The sequence below is a fragment of the Diachasma alloeum genome, unplaced genomic scaffold, assembly GCF_001412515.2.
Source record: "Diachasma alloeum isolate Michigan unplaced genomic scaffold, Dall2.0 Dall_scaffold_00186, whole genome shotgun sequence".
Classification (NCBI taxonomy): domain Eukaryota; kingdom Metazoa; phylum Arthropoda; class Insecta; order Hymenoptera; family Braconidae; genus Diachasma; species Diachasma alloeum.
Window position 1 is genome coordinate 738,426 of NW_021680352.1, and position 14,892 is coordinate 753,317.

At 38.6% G+C, this 14,892-nt stretch overlaps 1 long non-coding RNA gene across 1 annotated transcript; it reads right to left on the reverse strand.

The window, feature by feature from the left end:
* Positions 1-9,920: 9,920 nt before the first annotated feature.
* Positions 9,921-12,372, reverse strand: LOC107048246. Its single transcript, XR_001461667.1, has 3 exons — positions 12,225-12,372; positions 11,499-11,908; positions 9,921-9,981 (listed from the first exon to the last, which is right to left on the reverse strand). It is a non-coding gene; the product is annotated as an uncharacterized LOC107048246 (long non-coding RNA).
* Between the last annotated feature and the right edge of the window lie 2,520 nt (positions 12,373-14,892).

Genomic DNA, 14,892 nt, shown 5'->3' on the forward strand with positions numbered 1-14,892 from the left:
GCAAGTCCCGTGAGGTCGAGGGAGGGGGTATCAAAGCAATATGGCGGCCAGGCCTGTCACTCACCTCGCATTTTCAAACAGGTTTTTAAATTGTTCATTCTCTTCAGATTAACCGCAACTTTTTTCGTGACATTCTCGCGACGGGAAGAATTCTAACGCAATATTTTTCTCAAAAATCAGGAAAATTAGCGATTATTTGAGGCCAAGGGAGAGGGTATGCGTGCAATATGGTGGCTAGAGCGGTCACTCACCTCCCATTTTCAAACATGTTCTTAAATTATTCATTCTGTTCAAATTAACCGCAGCTTGTTTCATGACATTCTCGCGATGGGAACAATTCTAATGCAATAATTTCTTCATATTTTTTTCGATTCCTTTCCCAGTCTGGAGATGCTTCGATCAATTGGGAAGACCTAAAGAACTCCAATATAACATCAACAACCGTTGAACAGAGACACCCAATGCTCCCTCTGACGTCGTATATAAGGCTTACACCTACTTCCCTCTTCCTTACCTCCCACAAATGGTTATTACCCGTGATTTACTCGTAGGCTCAGGGGGGCACGTGATCCCACCATCCAGGAAGCTTCTTACTCGCAAAATTTTCTTGTTTGAGAAATCGTCGGGTATCCCTCTCGAATTCATAATTCGTACCGCTCATATTCATCGTTTACGGTGAGGGTGACATTGAAGCTTTGTCCTGTGAATTTGCAAGCTTACAGTGAAAAATTTTTATCAGACGGAGAGAAAACCCGCGGCGAGGGGTAGAAGAGGGATGGCTTAACCAGCACGACAATAGAGCAGAACGAAATTCCATGCCGTTTGCATTCCGGATATAGTCACCGGATGTGGGTGGGGGAGGAATGGGGATTACGAGGCAGGAACAGGAGGACTCGCGGCCAGCGCGGCGACGCAACACTTTATCCATTAATGAAGTGCCTCATCAATCTGCCCTATCTCGATCCCTATCCCCCCTCCCATTCCCACTTTTCCACTCTCCAACGGCTGTAATGCCACAGAGAGCTCCACTAAAGCGCTACTATTTCACCGAGTTCAAGCCTTCAACTCTTCCGGCAACTTTTGTCTGTTGGCAAAGTGAAATCCATTTGAAATAAATGTGTACTGGGGGATCAAGAGGAAAAATTGATGATGAGTCTATGCAGGGTTTTTTTTATTAATCAATTAATTGTCGGTTTGGAAATTAATGATTGAGCCCGGATGATTGGCTTTCTACTACGAACGTCTGGGAAAATCTTTGCTCCAAAAATTGGTCTCGCCAGTTGAATTACAGGGCCTCAATTATTACAGAACAATTGTTCCTATCAGGAGAGTGTGTTGACATAAGTTCACGGTGATTTGAAATGAATAAATATTTTTTTTTAATGTCTAAAAATCCGAGGTGACCGACAGCTTTGGGCGCCGCCATGTTGAAAGTCTCTTGAGCACGGGGAGGGGATATCCAAGCAATATGGCGGCCAGACTTGTTATCCGCCTCGTACTTTTAAAAATTTATTGCAATTATTGAGCCTCATCAGGCTGCCTTTAATGAGTTTTAACGTACTTTCCGGTTGTGAAGAATTCTGAAGTAATATTTTTTAGGAACTATAATTCAATGAATGAGGAAAATTTGTGAACAAAAAATTCTCCCGCATTTCAATGGCTTTGAACGAGAAATTTATGAAAGATATTTTTATAAAAGAATTATTTTTAAAAAACTTGGAAAAAATATTCTTCACGTCCGAGAAAATAAAGAAATGGTATCGAAATTCATCCGGAATCCTTTGAAGTTACCTCATGCATAGATCAACCTGGGATTTTCATAGAAATGCTAGAGTCCGTCTGACAGTTGGACCGGAAGGGACAATATCTAAATTCGTGGATAATTTCCGAGCGGCTGGAGCTGTTATTGTCACGCTTGGTTGATGCCCGACAAATGCACCACATTCGGATAACAGTGAATACCACTACGATAAGTGTGCAAACCAGTTCACTGTCCTCGCCGGGTAAGTCAACGAAAGGTGACAGCGCAATATCTCGAGGTCTTGTTGGTGTCTCATTGGATTCAGGATTCGCTAATGTATATCGTCATCTTTCCACCGAGGGGCGATGGAGTCTGATGGGTCTGGAAAAAAATCCTGTATTTTTATGTTTTCGGTGAATGTGCTGGCGCTCAATTCGATCCACCAGGACGTCGATCATTCTCGCACGAAAATCCGTTACGTTTTCTCGCTCCGCAAGGTGGGAGTCATCCCCCTGAGGAAATTACGTGTCAGGGAAGTGTCAAAAGATTCTGATGTTGAAGTTGAACGACGAGAAAAAATTGATTCATTAAGAAATCGTCTTTTCTTTATGTCCACAGAATTTTTTCGCGAAAATCATTTAATATTATGACTCAATTATGCACCTAACGATCACCCAATGTTTTTTACATCATTTAGTGCATTGATTTTTTTTATGAAAAGGGAGGAAAATAGAGTGGAAAAAATATGAAACAAAAATGTCGAAAATTTCTGGCAGAAAAATTTGTGTTAATAAAATACAGGTTGTGTTAATAAAAACATTTGATAATTCCGGTGGGTAAACAGATCAATGGAACAATTACACCAAGATGCGCCAAGGATGTTCGAATCTTGAATTCGACCACAGAACTGGTTTTTGTGGCATTTTTCGAGTAAAATGAGATGAAATTAAATGAATGACGAGGTTTCTGAAAACAACTCATCAAGATGAACAAGTTTCATTGGGGTAAAAAATGCGGTTGCCATTTGAAAAAAAGCACTTTGTGCTTGCAGTTTGCAAGGGTGACCTTGAAAGCTCAAAATAATGACAACATCGGATGTTTCCCTCGAAACCCTACAATTTTTTTTATCAAACATTTTTTTGTTACCCGCCTCCCTTGAGAGATATTTAGCCGCATCTTTTCAGATAGGACACCCTGTATATGAAAAAAATGAGTTATATAGAAAAATCCAATTCTGTCGACTTTTTCTATTGAATATTTTCTACCGAACATATCAATAGAATCAGGAATAGAATCAGAATTCGATAGGTTTTTCTATTAAATTTTTTCGTGCGTATATTCTCTTTAAATGTTTAGAAAATCGCAATAGAATGGATAATTTTCAAGACGAAGATGAAAAAAATACGAAACAATGAGAAATGTCATATTGTAATTGTCTATTATAAAGAGCCTCGTGTGGCAGCTTAATTACGATCCACGACCGAGTGTGAAATTGTCAATTAGTCGAGGTACCCTTCGACCAGTGCTAGGACACCACCGCCAGGTGGTAAAATCCAATTAGCAGTCATCCAGGGCTTCTTGAATAAAACACCTCCCTGTTGATTTTTAATAAAATGAGATTCAATAAGAAATTGAATCCGAGTTCTTCTCGACAATATCCGAAGTCTCAGAGTGTCGAAGGCACTCTCAGCCGTCAATTTCATAATTTCGAATTGTTCAATTCATCTCACTTCCGCATGATGACAGGAATTATCTCCAATTACGGACGACTAATTCCCCGGAATTCAAATCTTTCTCATTACCCAATATATAAGGGGGGAACAACCGCTGGCTTTTCTTCAGACATCCATCATTGGTATTATACACGAGACGGCAGTTACGCAGTGGCTCCAGCAGCTTATGACATTCCCCGATGATTCCACCGAGTGCGAGATGAATATCTGATGAGCTCCTATTACGTTGATTCTCATTTTCATCTCCATCTATTTGTCTCGGCTTTTGCACCCAGAAATGACAATTTTAATCAAATAAAAAGTTTTTTGTTTTTTAAATTTATTTCAACAATTTTTTTATTTTTTTATTTTTCGGATTTATTTCAGTTGATTAAATTTTAATTCATCAATTGTAATGAAATTCCCTTTTAGAATCAAATGAGCCGTTCATTTTTTCCGAATAAAGGATTATTACATGTGAATTGAAATCTTGCGTTGTGAATTCTCACTCAAGTAGAGATGGAAAAACCTGAGAGATGACTTAAAAGATTTGTTCATTTCATGAAAACTCGATGGAGCGAGTTGCGGGTGATTTGAAGAGGATAAATAGTCTTAAGAAAGGTTTAAAAATGGGAGGTGAGAGCGCCTCCATGTTGGAAACCTCCTGCAGCAGAGCGAGGAGGTATTCAAAGAAGATGGCGGCACCTGCACCGGTCAGCTGGTATCTTCGAACATTTCTTAGAATTATTTATCCTCCAGATTTTATTTCAACAATATTTTTGTTGGAAATTGAGAAACTCTACTATTTATCTCAATTAATTCAATTTCAATTCATAAATTGCAGGTAAATCGTCTATGAAGATAAAATAAGTCATTCATCTGACCCAACTAAATCAATTTCAGGCCAAAAATCGAATGGAAAAATCTGAAAAATGACTTAAAAATTCATTAATTTTACAGAAACTCGGTGGAACGAGTTCGATGTGCTCTGAAGCGGATAAATAATTTTAAAAAATGTTTAAAACCACGAGGTGAGGCGCTGCCATCTTGAAAGCTCCTTGCGGCAGAGGGAGGAGGTGCCTCAACAAGATGGCGCCCACACCTGTCAACCACCTCGCACTTTCAAACATTTCTTAAAATTATTTATACTCTTCAGATCACCTTCAACTCGTTCTATCCAGCTCTTGGAGAATGAACAAATCTTCCAAGCTATCCTCCAGATTTTTTCCTCTCCTTTCGGCTGAGAATTCATAACACAAAGGTCTCCTCGCATTTTTCACAGCTATTTTCCCCACGAAATAATGATTAGAGAAGCGAAAAAAAATTGTTACAGTTTTTCAGTTCTCGATGTGTGCGTCATATTGGCCTCTCTCCGGGTTTCTCCTCCGGTAAATTTTTATATGGATTATTGAAGGTTGAAGTTGAGTGGGAAAAACGTGTTTGGTTCATTTGCCCTGAAACATAGTTTACGCTCCCAGTGGCTCAACTTTTCTCTCAGCTTCATACTACAAGTTACCCAAAAGGGTCTAGTTTTCCTCCCACGGGGGAAATGTGTACGTCCGCTGACTCTTTTTCCATTCAATTTATCGTGTTACGAAGTTTTAATTGTCCATTAGTGACCGGGTAATTATCTGCGCGGAGACAGCCTGGGCGTTTTCATATTGATGAAAAAAGAAAACGGGGGGGAAAAAAATTGGAGACAAAATGAATGACACATTGAAATTAATAAATAAATTCAATAAGTCGAAGTGTCGGGTTGTGGATGGAAATAATAAATCAGGAATGAGATCCGTGTCACATCAGGAATAAAATCTATCGGAAATGCTTGCCGCTAGCCGCACTTCCGTGATAGAGCAAGTTTATATTACGAAAGTTTTTATGCCCTTCACTTGCTGGACCAGAAACTGTTATCAGTCGTTATTCCATCCTCACCCACGGTCTCGGACATCGTGATATATATCTTGACCATCTGGTGCTATTTCAAATGCAGACAAAAAAAATAATCAGAGTTGGAGATTTACCTCGTGTCTGATCATGCATGGAAATCAAGGAAATGTTAATTACATTTTTTCATTCAAATTTTTTCATTCCCCCCGTTTTATAAATTCCATTAAAAAAAAAAAAAATTCTTCAACATGAATTTTTATATAAAAAATCGCTATATTAAAAATCCAAATCGATTTCTGGTGATAAAAATTCGGTATTCGAAATTGAGACTGCAATTAAGGATCACAAGGTCACCAGGGTTAGAATAAGGGTCGCAAGGGTCGAATTAAGGGTTACAGGGGTAATGTAAGGGTCACAGGCGTTACGATAAGGGTCGCAAGGGTCAAAATAATGGCCGTGAGGGTCAGAATAAGGGTCATAGGGGTCACGGGGTGCAGAATCAGGGTCATAAAGGTCAGAAGAAGGGTCACAAGGATTAAAATAAGAGTCACGAGCGTGAGAATAAGGTCACGAGGGTTAGAATAAGGGTCGCAACGGTCAAAATAATGGCCGTGAGGGTCAGAATAAGGGTCATATGTTTCACGCGGTGCAGAATCAGGGTCACGAGAGTTAAAATATGAGTCACGAGCGTGAGAATAAGGTCACGAGGGTTAGAATAAGGGTCGTAAGGGTCATGAGGGTTAGAATAAGGATTATGGGGGTTGGCGAGCGGAGCGAGCTAGTTATTCACGTAAAAAAATGATGAAATTCTCCATCTGAATTTTTAATTGAAAAAAATTTACGAATTTTACTTATCATTTCAAGTAAAGAAGTTTTTCATTTTAAAAAATATAAAAACCCGGAATGTTTTCTAATATTTTTATCGATCGAATAGTTTGATAACACGAAAAAAATTGTCCCGTTTGTGGACAAGGGCACAAATACCTTTCGTATTTACGCCAAAATTTTCGTGTGAAACTTTTCTCATTAGTGACGACTAGTGCAGATTGGGTGGAATGAGGGGTCTGTGTTATACGCGGTTCGGACAATTTCGTAGCACTCACGGGAACGATAATGAAAATACGATGGAGGCATTTTACGGGAATTATAATCCGGGTAATTGGCCGTTAAACGACACTCTTCTCACCAATTTTATCGCCTCCTATCTCTCATTCGGGAAAACAAGTTGGCGAGAAATTTGTCTTCTGGTATCACTTTCCAAATTGAGAATGCATTCGCAATCTCAACTTTTATGAAATTGAAGCAGTAGCTCAACTTGAGTTCTCAATGTCGTGAATTTGAATTATTATTGTTATTTCTTTTTAATATTAAAAAAAAATAGTCTTTTGACGGTCCATAGTTCCAAAATTGAGGGTGACAAGGGTCAAATAAGGGCGATGAAGATCAAAATAAGGGTGACGAAGGTCAGAAATAAAGGGTCAGTAAATAAGGTTCACAAGGGTCCGATGAAGGGTCGCAAGGGTCTAAATAAGGGTCACGGGGGTCATATGTGAGGTGACGACCCGCCTAAGGGTCATAGCCCTCTAAGAAAAATTAAAATTAAGTTAAACCAAAAATTAATCAAATTAATTTAATTTAAACTAAACTAAATTAAAAATTTCCAAATAATTTACCTGAAATTTCCGGCGTAATTTTTCCAGCAGTATTCATCTCCCGAGAAGTTCATTCACGTTCTGCAATTGTTTTTCGCAGACTCCTATCACGAATTAGCACGCACGATTCGTTACTCATGCTCCAATTGGCCATTGCTAATTGGCCAGGTTCATTGTACTGGAAATATGTGCATGTGAAGAGGGAATTAGGAGTGATAAAAAAAATGGAAAAAAAAAATTGAAAAATAAAATGCGCGGATTGCTGTGAAAAATTGAAGAAAATCCTCATTACTGAATGAATAATGCCATCGGAAAAATGTAAAAAAATAAAGTGAAACATGTTCATGCTCGGGCATTAGCGTGCAATCTCCTCACATTTGAGAGTGAAAAAGGAATATGAGGGTATCTGGGTGCTCGCCAACGCCGATTGACTACACCTACTCTATTCACCCTCATCACTCAAGTACTCCCGAGTACTTTTTCCCCTCTTTTTTTCCTTCCACTCTTTACCTCGCATTGTTTCTCGATCCCTTTAATTTGCGTAAGTGGAGTTAGTGCTGCGGAGGATGTGGGTGTTACAGTATCGGTGCAGCCTCCCGACAGGGCGGGAAACTTTGGCTCATTACTTAAGTAGCGAGAAAGCGCAAGCAATTTACGAGTGTCAGGTATAAAACCGGGGGGGGGGGTAATACCGGCGATTTTCCGTGGATTACATTTTATCGTGTCTCGGAGAGCTATTGTACGTTTAGAAAGAATTATATTCGCGAGGGGACAAACGTGTGTTCTGGGTAAACAGAGATTTTTTCATTGAACGGTGTTTGGGATTTTTTTTGGGAGAATTATTTCTTGGGGGAATGCTTGGTTTTTAGGGAATTGTGTTATTATTTGATGAAATTAATCCTGGAGACAGCCAGAGGATGTTTACAAGTTTTTTGGGAAAAATATTATTATCATTTCTTTCTATATTATAAAAATTCACATCGACTTCTGGTGATGAAAATTTGATAGTGGAAATTGAGATTTCAAGATTAAGGGTCTCAAGGGCCAAGTGAGGGTAATAAAGGCTAGGATAAGGATTACGGGGGTCGGAATAAGGGTCATGAGGATCAGAATAAGGGTCACGAGGGTTAGATTAAGGGTCACTAGGGCGCAGATTAAGGGTCACAAGGGCTCAGATTAAAGGTCACGAGGGTCTGAATGAGGGGTCACGATGGTTAGATTAAGGATCACAAGTGTCAGATTAAGAATCCAAATAAGGATCACAAGAGTCATATGAAGGGTCATATGGGTCCGATTAAGGGCCACAAGGATCAGATGGAGGGTCCAAAGAGAGTTAACAAGGGTCGGATTAAGGGCCACAAGGGTCAGATTAAGGGTCGAAATAAGGATCACAAGAGTCAGATTAAGGTTCACAAGAGTCAGATTAAGTGCCTAAATAAGGGTAACAAGGATCAGATTAAAGGTCACAAGAGTCAGATTAAGGGTCGAAATAAGGATCACAAGAGTCACATGAAGGGGTTAGATTAAGGGTCAGATTAAGGGCCCAAATAAGGGTAACAAGGGTCTAAATAAGGGTCACAAGGGTCAGAATAAGGATCATGGTGGTCATATGTGGGTTGACGTAACCCTCTATTTTATTTGATATCATCATTTTTCGGCTTCTTCTTGATAATTCTGAATGACGGAAAATACAGTCGGGTCATCGACTCAGGGACGAACCATTATTCCACAGTCCAATGTTAAGGTGCATAAAGGGGGAGAGCGGAAGGCACGAGGCCAGCAATTTCAACGACCGTTTCGCTTGGACCGATATACAAACGGCTATTATTCCGTCGCGTGACGCTCAACGCTCCCTGCACTATACGGTATAATGACAATTCGGTTCACGTGGCCGCGCCAAAGCAATGCACAACTTCCTATATGCGGCCAGACGTTCCACCGGGCCACGATACACCTTCGCTGCTTTTGCAATGAGCCTGATGAAGGAGTGAGGATCGATCCAGAGCTTAAATTCCTCTGGCCAAACATCCGTGGACCGAACAAGGAGGCATGAGTACAACACTTGCGACTACACGCGTGAACAAATTTTAAATTGCTCTACCCTTACGGTAAATTCAAAGATTATTGAAAACTGCAAAAAATTGCAGAAAACTCGATTTGACTCGGAATTCTAATTTTTTTCTCAATTTAATTATCGTTTTGGTTTTTCAAAGAAGAAAGGTTTAAAAATCAGGATTTAACCCAGTGTCTTATGTGAAAATCAACATTTCCATTGCAATCAAAGATTAAAATCTGATTTTTTTTTTCATTAAATGTGAAAAAATCTAGAATTTTTTTGACGTAAAAAATAATCCACCATTTTCCAAACAAGATTTATTATTTATTTATGAGAGGTAAATGTTTGAAAAAATATCAATATTTTGCGAAATTTAATTTAGATCATACTGACTGGGTATGAATTTTTTTATATTTTTTCTACGCTATTTAGTTGAAAAATTCGAAAACTGAAAATATTAGAAACTAAAAAAATTAATAGGGTAGAGCTACTTTCAGAGGATTTTTTTTCTGTAAACAAATATCTGTTGAAAAAGGAATGGGAAGTTGCATTATTTTAGAGAAATATTTCATAGAAAAAAATCAGTATTTTTTTATTTTTCTATGGAAATTTCTCTCATTGTAAAATCAGAGGACAAAAAAATTGTAAAATTCATTTAAAAAATTCCATCAGAACAAGTTGTATAGAAAATTTTTCATCCGTAAAAATTGTTCTATAACCAAATAAAATTTTTCGCAAGGTTTTTATTAAATTTTTTCATGCGTTTGCCACTGACTAGAACCTCTGACGATCATTTCAAAAAATAACCCAAAATTTTTTCTTATCACCTTCATTTTTATTCTTAACAAATACTTTATTGCGAATAATACACTGTTTCATTAGAAATCATTCTGAATTAATTGATGATGAATTCCTCTCGCATCCATCCACTCTCTGAAATAATAAATCGAGAAATTAATTGAAGAGGCGAGAGAAAAAGTTTCAGAATGAAAATTAAAAGCTAAGCGTTCAACTGTTGAAAACAGTCTTGCCAGTGGGGGGGGGGGGGGGATTAATTTGGCTGAGGGGATGGTGAATCCAACGCGAGTTTCTCACGGTGAAACAAGGGCTTGTATATAAAGGAACCACTGGAGGAGCTTTCGCCAAAAGGGACTATGGTAACGCGTCATTACCCGCTGCTACGTCTAACGGACTGTAACATCGACCATGACCTCAGTTTGCACTTTGATTTCTATATTGGGAAAGTTGAGGAAGTAATAAAGTAATTAAATGATCTCTCTCGATTATGCTTAGACCGATGTTTTTCAAATTTTTTAAGTTTATGTTCATGTCAAAAATATTTCCGTTGAAGAAATGAATGAATGAAGAAATGAATGAAGAAAGAATGAATAATTCATTCTTTAAATCAAAATGAACGAATTTTTTTATTCATAGAAAGTTTATTCAATGCACATAAATTATTCCTTCGCCTCGATTTTCAAGGGAATTTCCTCAAAAAATTATCTGCCATCAATAATATTTGTGAATGATTCAGGATATATTTCTCAAAACTCTATATTTGAAACTTTAAGGATAATTTAAAAAATAATTTTGTCGCAACTCATTACCATAAACTATTTACCATTTAAGAATATTTTAATTACACGGAGTAATTAATTACAAAGAAGGATTTATTTCACTCAAAGAAACTTCATTCAAAGCATTTCCTGTATTTTTTACGCACAAATAATTTAGTAAAAAATACCTCTATATTACGAAAATCCAAATCGACTTCTGGTGATGAACATTTTGGTGTGTAAAATTAAGACTCCAAAATTAAGGGTCGAAATAAGGGTTATAAGGGTCATAAGGGTCATTTAAGGTTCACAAGGGTCAAAATAACAGTCATAAGGGTTACGAGGGTCAGAATAAGGATCACAAGGATCAGATTAAGGGTCATAAGTTACAGTCATGAGGGTTATGAGGGTCAGAATAAAGCTTGCAAGGGTCAGGTTAAGGGTTACAAGGGTCAGGTGAAGGGCAGAAGGGTTATAATGGTGAGATTAATGATCACAAGGGTCATATTATAGGTCATATGGGTCATATTGAGGTTCACAAGGGTCAAAATAACAGTCATAAGGGTTATGAGGGTCAGAATAAGGGTCGCGAAGATCAGATTAAGGGTCGCTAGAGTCAGGTGAAGTATCACAAGGGTTATAACGGTGAGATTAATAATCACAAGGGTCGGATTAAGGGTCGGATTAAGGGTCAGAAATGAAGGGTCTGTAACTAAGGTTCACAAGGGTTAATATAATAGTCATGAGGGTCACGAGGCTCAGATTAAGGGCCCCAAGGGCCAGATGAAGGGTTGCAAGGGTCTATATAAGGGTCATAAGGGGCCATATGGGGGAATTCCAGGGTCGTAAGGGTCACGGTGGCAAAAAAAATATGTATTCATGAATAATATTTACCTTCAGTATTCCATCAGGATTAAGTGCCCCTGTGAACATGATGAATGTGTCTACCACAAGGATTGCAGATAGTAGCCAGTACCAAAGTTCCTCCAATAATTAATCCAATCATCACTGCAACTAACGACCAAGTGCTTGGACTTGTGCTTGACGACGTGATTCTCTTGACACCTGATAAATCAGCCAACTCCCACTCCGTCAGGCCCAGTCTCCTCGCCTTCGCGATGATGCACCGCAGGCGTTTCGACGCTTTCTCGCAGGACATATCTCGCGATATCTTACGATTTCATTCACTTTTAAAATCCCTCAATAATTTTCACCTCTTCTTTTTCCCATGCACTATCTGTCTATCATCTCTCGCGGCTGAGACACCAATCCACTCTCGATCTTTGCATTCTCTCGACGCAGAACTGGAATGAAAGAATGGGGAGGGAGAGTTGTTCCGTCAGTTTGGAAATTTATTTACATGAATTGCAAGAAGTTTCCTCGGGGAGTTTCTTCTATTTTTAGGGAAATTGTCGAACGTGACACCAAGAAACGAGTGCAATCACCAGGAGTTTCTTATAAATTATTCAGGGCGGGAGAGGAGTTGTGAAATTCTGTGGGAATAATTTTTTTTTTAATCAAATTATGCAAAAATCTTGGATAAATGCAAAATTAATGGGACATTGCTGTTGAAATGTGCGAGGAAAGAGCGAAGATTTCATTGTTGGAAAAAATATTTACCCTTTTTTTGTAAATTTCCAAGGTTAACGCTTGCACTTGATTTTTTATTTCTTTTTTTTTGTGAATTTTTTTTGTTGTTGTTTATGCACGAGGGGTGGACGACCACGTGGATGGCCGTTCGGAGAGTCGATGTGCAGCCGGCATTCTCGCACCGGGGACGCAACGCTCACTGGCCGAGTTGTGGCTCAATGCACAAGGTTTTATGGTGTCGCGCCGACGCGCCTCAGACCCACTCCCCGACGGCTCTCGGTGAGGATGAAAAAAATGGGTTTCCTCATACATACTCCTCTTCCCATTTGCTTCCATTCCGCTGTATGCCCTCATTTTTTATTTGTCTCTTTCCAAATAAACGTGAACACATGAAACCCAATGTTTCCCCAACACTTTTCTTCATCTCGGGGATGTGGGGATAACGCGCTCTCGGGGCGTCTTCGGGGTGGACCAGTTGATGATGACAATTGTTTATTATGACGAGGGGAACGTCATATTTTGAGTTGTAAAGGGGTTTCGCGATATTTGGGTGCAAAAGATTATTTCGATTTTTTATATTCACTTGAACAATTTTTTTTGTTGAATATTAGGGAATTTATGCATTTCTCTCTGTATTATAAAAATCCAAATCGACTTGAAGGTCAGAGCAAGGGTCACGAGGGTCGCAATTAGGATCGTGAGCGTCGGATTAAGGGCCACAAGGGTTAGTTTAAGGGTCATAAGGGCTACGACGGTCAGATTAAGGGTCGTGAGGGTCAGAATAAGGGCCACAAAGGTCAGATTAAGGGGCGTGAGGGTCAAATTAAGGGCCACAAAGGTCAGATTAACGGACGTGAGGGTCAGAATAAGGGCCACAAAGGTCAGATTAAGGGGCGTGAGGGTCAAATTAAGGGCCACAAAGGTCAGATTAACGGACGTGAGGGTCAGAATAAGGGCCACAAAGGTCAGATTAAGGGGCGTGAGGGTCAAATTAAGGGCCACAAAGGTCAGATTAACGGACGTGAGGGTCAGAATAAGGGCCACAAAGGTCAGATTAAGGGGCGTGAGGGTCAGAATAAGGGTCGTGAGGGTCAAATAAAGGTTATGAGGGTCAAATAAGGGTCGTGAAGGTTAAATAAGGGTAACAAGGGTCAGATTAAGGGCCTAAATAAGGATCACAAAGGTCTAAATAAGGGTCATGGGCGGTCGAATATGTGGGTCACAAGGATCAAAATAGGGGTCTCTATATTTGAAAAATCCAAATCGACTTTTGGTGATGGAAATTTGGTACTCGAAATTAAGACTTCAAAATTAAAGGTCAGAAATGAGGGGTGAAAATAAAGGTCATGGGGGGTATAGTAAGGGTCAGAATGAGGATCACGAGGGTCAGATTAAGGGTCACACGGGGTAAATTCAGGCTCATAAGGGTCACAACGGTCAGGATAAGGGCCACGAGTGTCAATACAAATGTTTTAATCACATGAAATTAATAACTTAATGCGTTATTCCTCCTGCCGCGTTTCGCCAATCTCAATTTTTTTCATCAAACATTTTCTCCCTGAAGCGAGAGTGAGTGGATTCTGAAAACAAAAGAGCTGTTTGTGGATAAAAACTTTTCAAGAAAGACCGAAGGATGAAGAGAGGAGGAAAAAAGAGCTGGGTAATTGCGAGAGGAACGGCCGTTCCAATCAGACGTCCGTGCAAATAGAATTTTTGCGGCGCTAGGGGGAGGGGGGGATGAAAAGAGCAAGAGTTCTGTGTGTACTCCGTCTACTTTCGGAGTCTTTATTGGTGGTCAAAGTGTGTTATTGCGACTTTCAACCTCACTTTCGGGCATCACGTCTTCGGTTTAATAGTTGCCTCTTCAAACAGTGGGAAGGTTCATCGAGAACATAACAATAGGGATTTTTGCTACGATTTTTTAATGAGAAAATCAATTGTTTAAACATAATTCTTGAAACTCTTTTTTTTTTTAATAAAAATTGATCAATTAATTAATTTTATTTTTTATTTCTTGTTTAAACAAAATTAATTGTTTAAACAAAATTTTTGAAATTCTCGTTTTTTTAAATAACAAAATAGATTAATTTATTGAATTAATAAATTAATAAATAAATTATTTAATTACATTTCCTATTTCAATAATTAAATAGCAGAAAAAATAATAGGGATGTCACCTACAATTTTTTTTATAAAAAAATCCTTTAAATTAATTGTCTAAACAAAATTTTTTAAATCCTCGGATTGTTAAATAAAATAAAAATGATTAATTTATTGAATTAACGAATTAATAAATTAATTTTACTCAATTAAAGAACCCAATTTACAATGTTTACTTCCGAATTTAAACATAAATTGACATAAATAATTGCACAACAATAAAAAATTCCCAAATAAAAAAAGCGCGATAAATCAGGTGAGAATAGGATTCCCGAATATTGCGTTGTACGTCCCAGGAATAGTAAAAAAAAAATAAGCGAGAGAAATAACTGAAACTGTACAAAAAGGGGAAGTGAATTAGCGTCAAAGAGAAGAGGACGATGGGGAAAACGAATTGCTGGGTATGTCGGGCACGTTCCTGAATCGCATTATTTAATTAAAAGTGCAGGTGGAGGGAGAGAAAAAAAAAGATAGCAGGAGGGGAATGCGAAAGGGAAAAGATTACGAGACAGTGATGCGAGAGAATTGGAATTTTTTT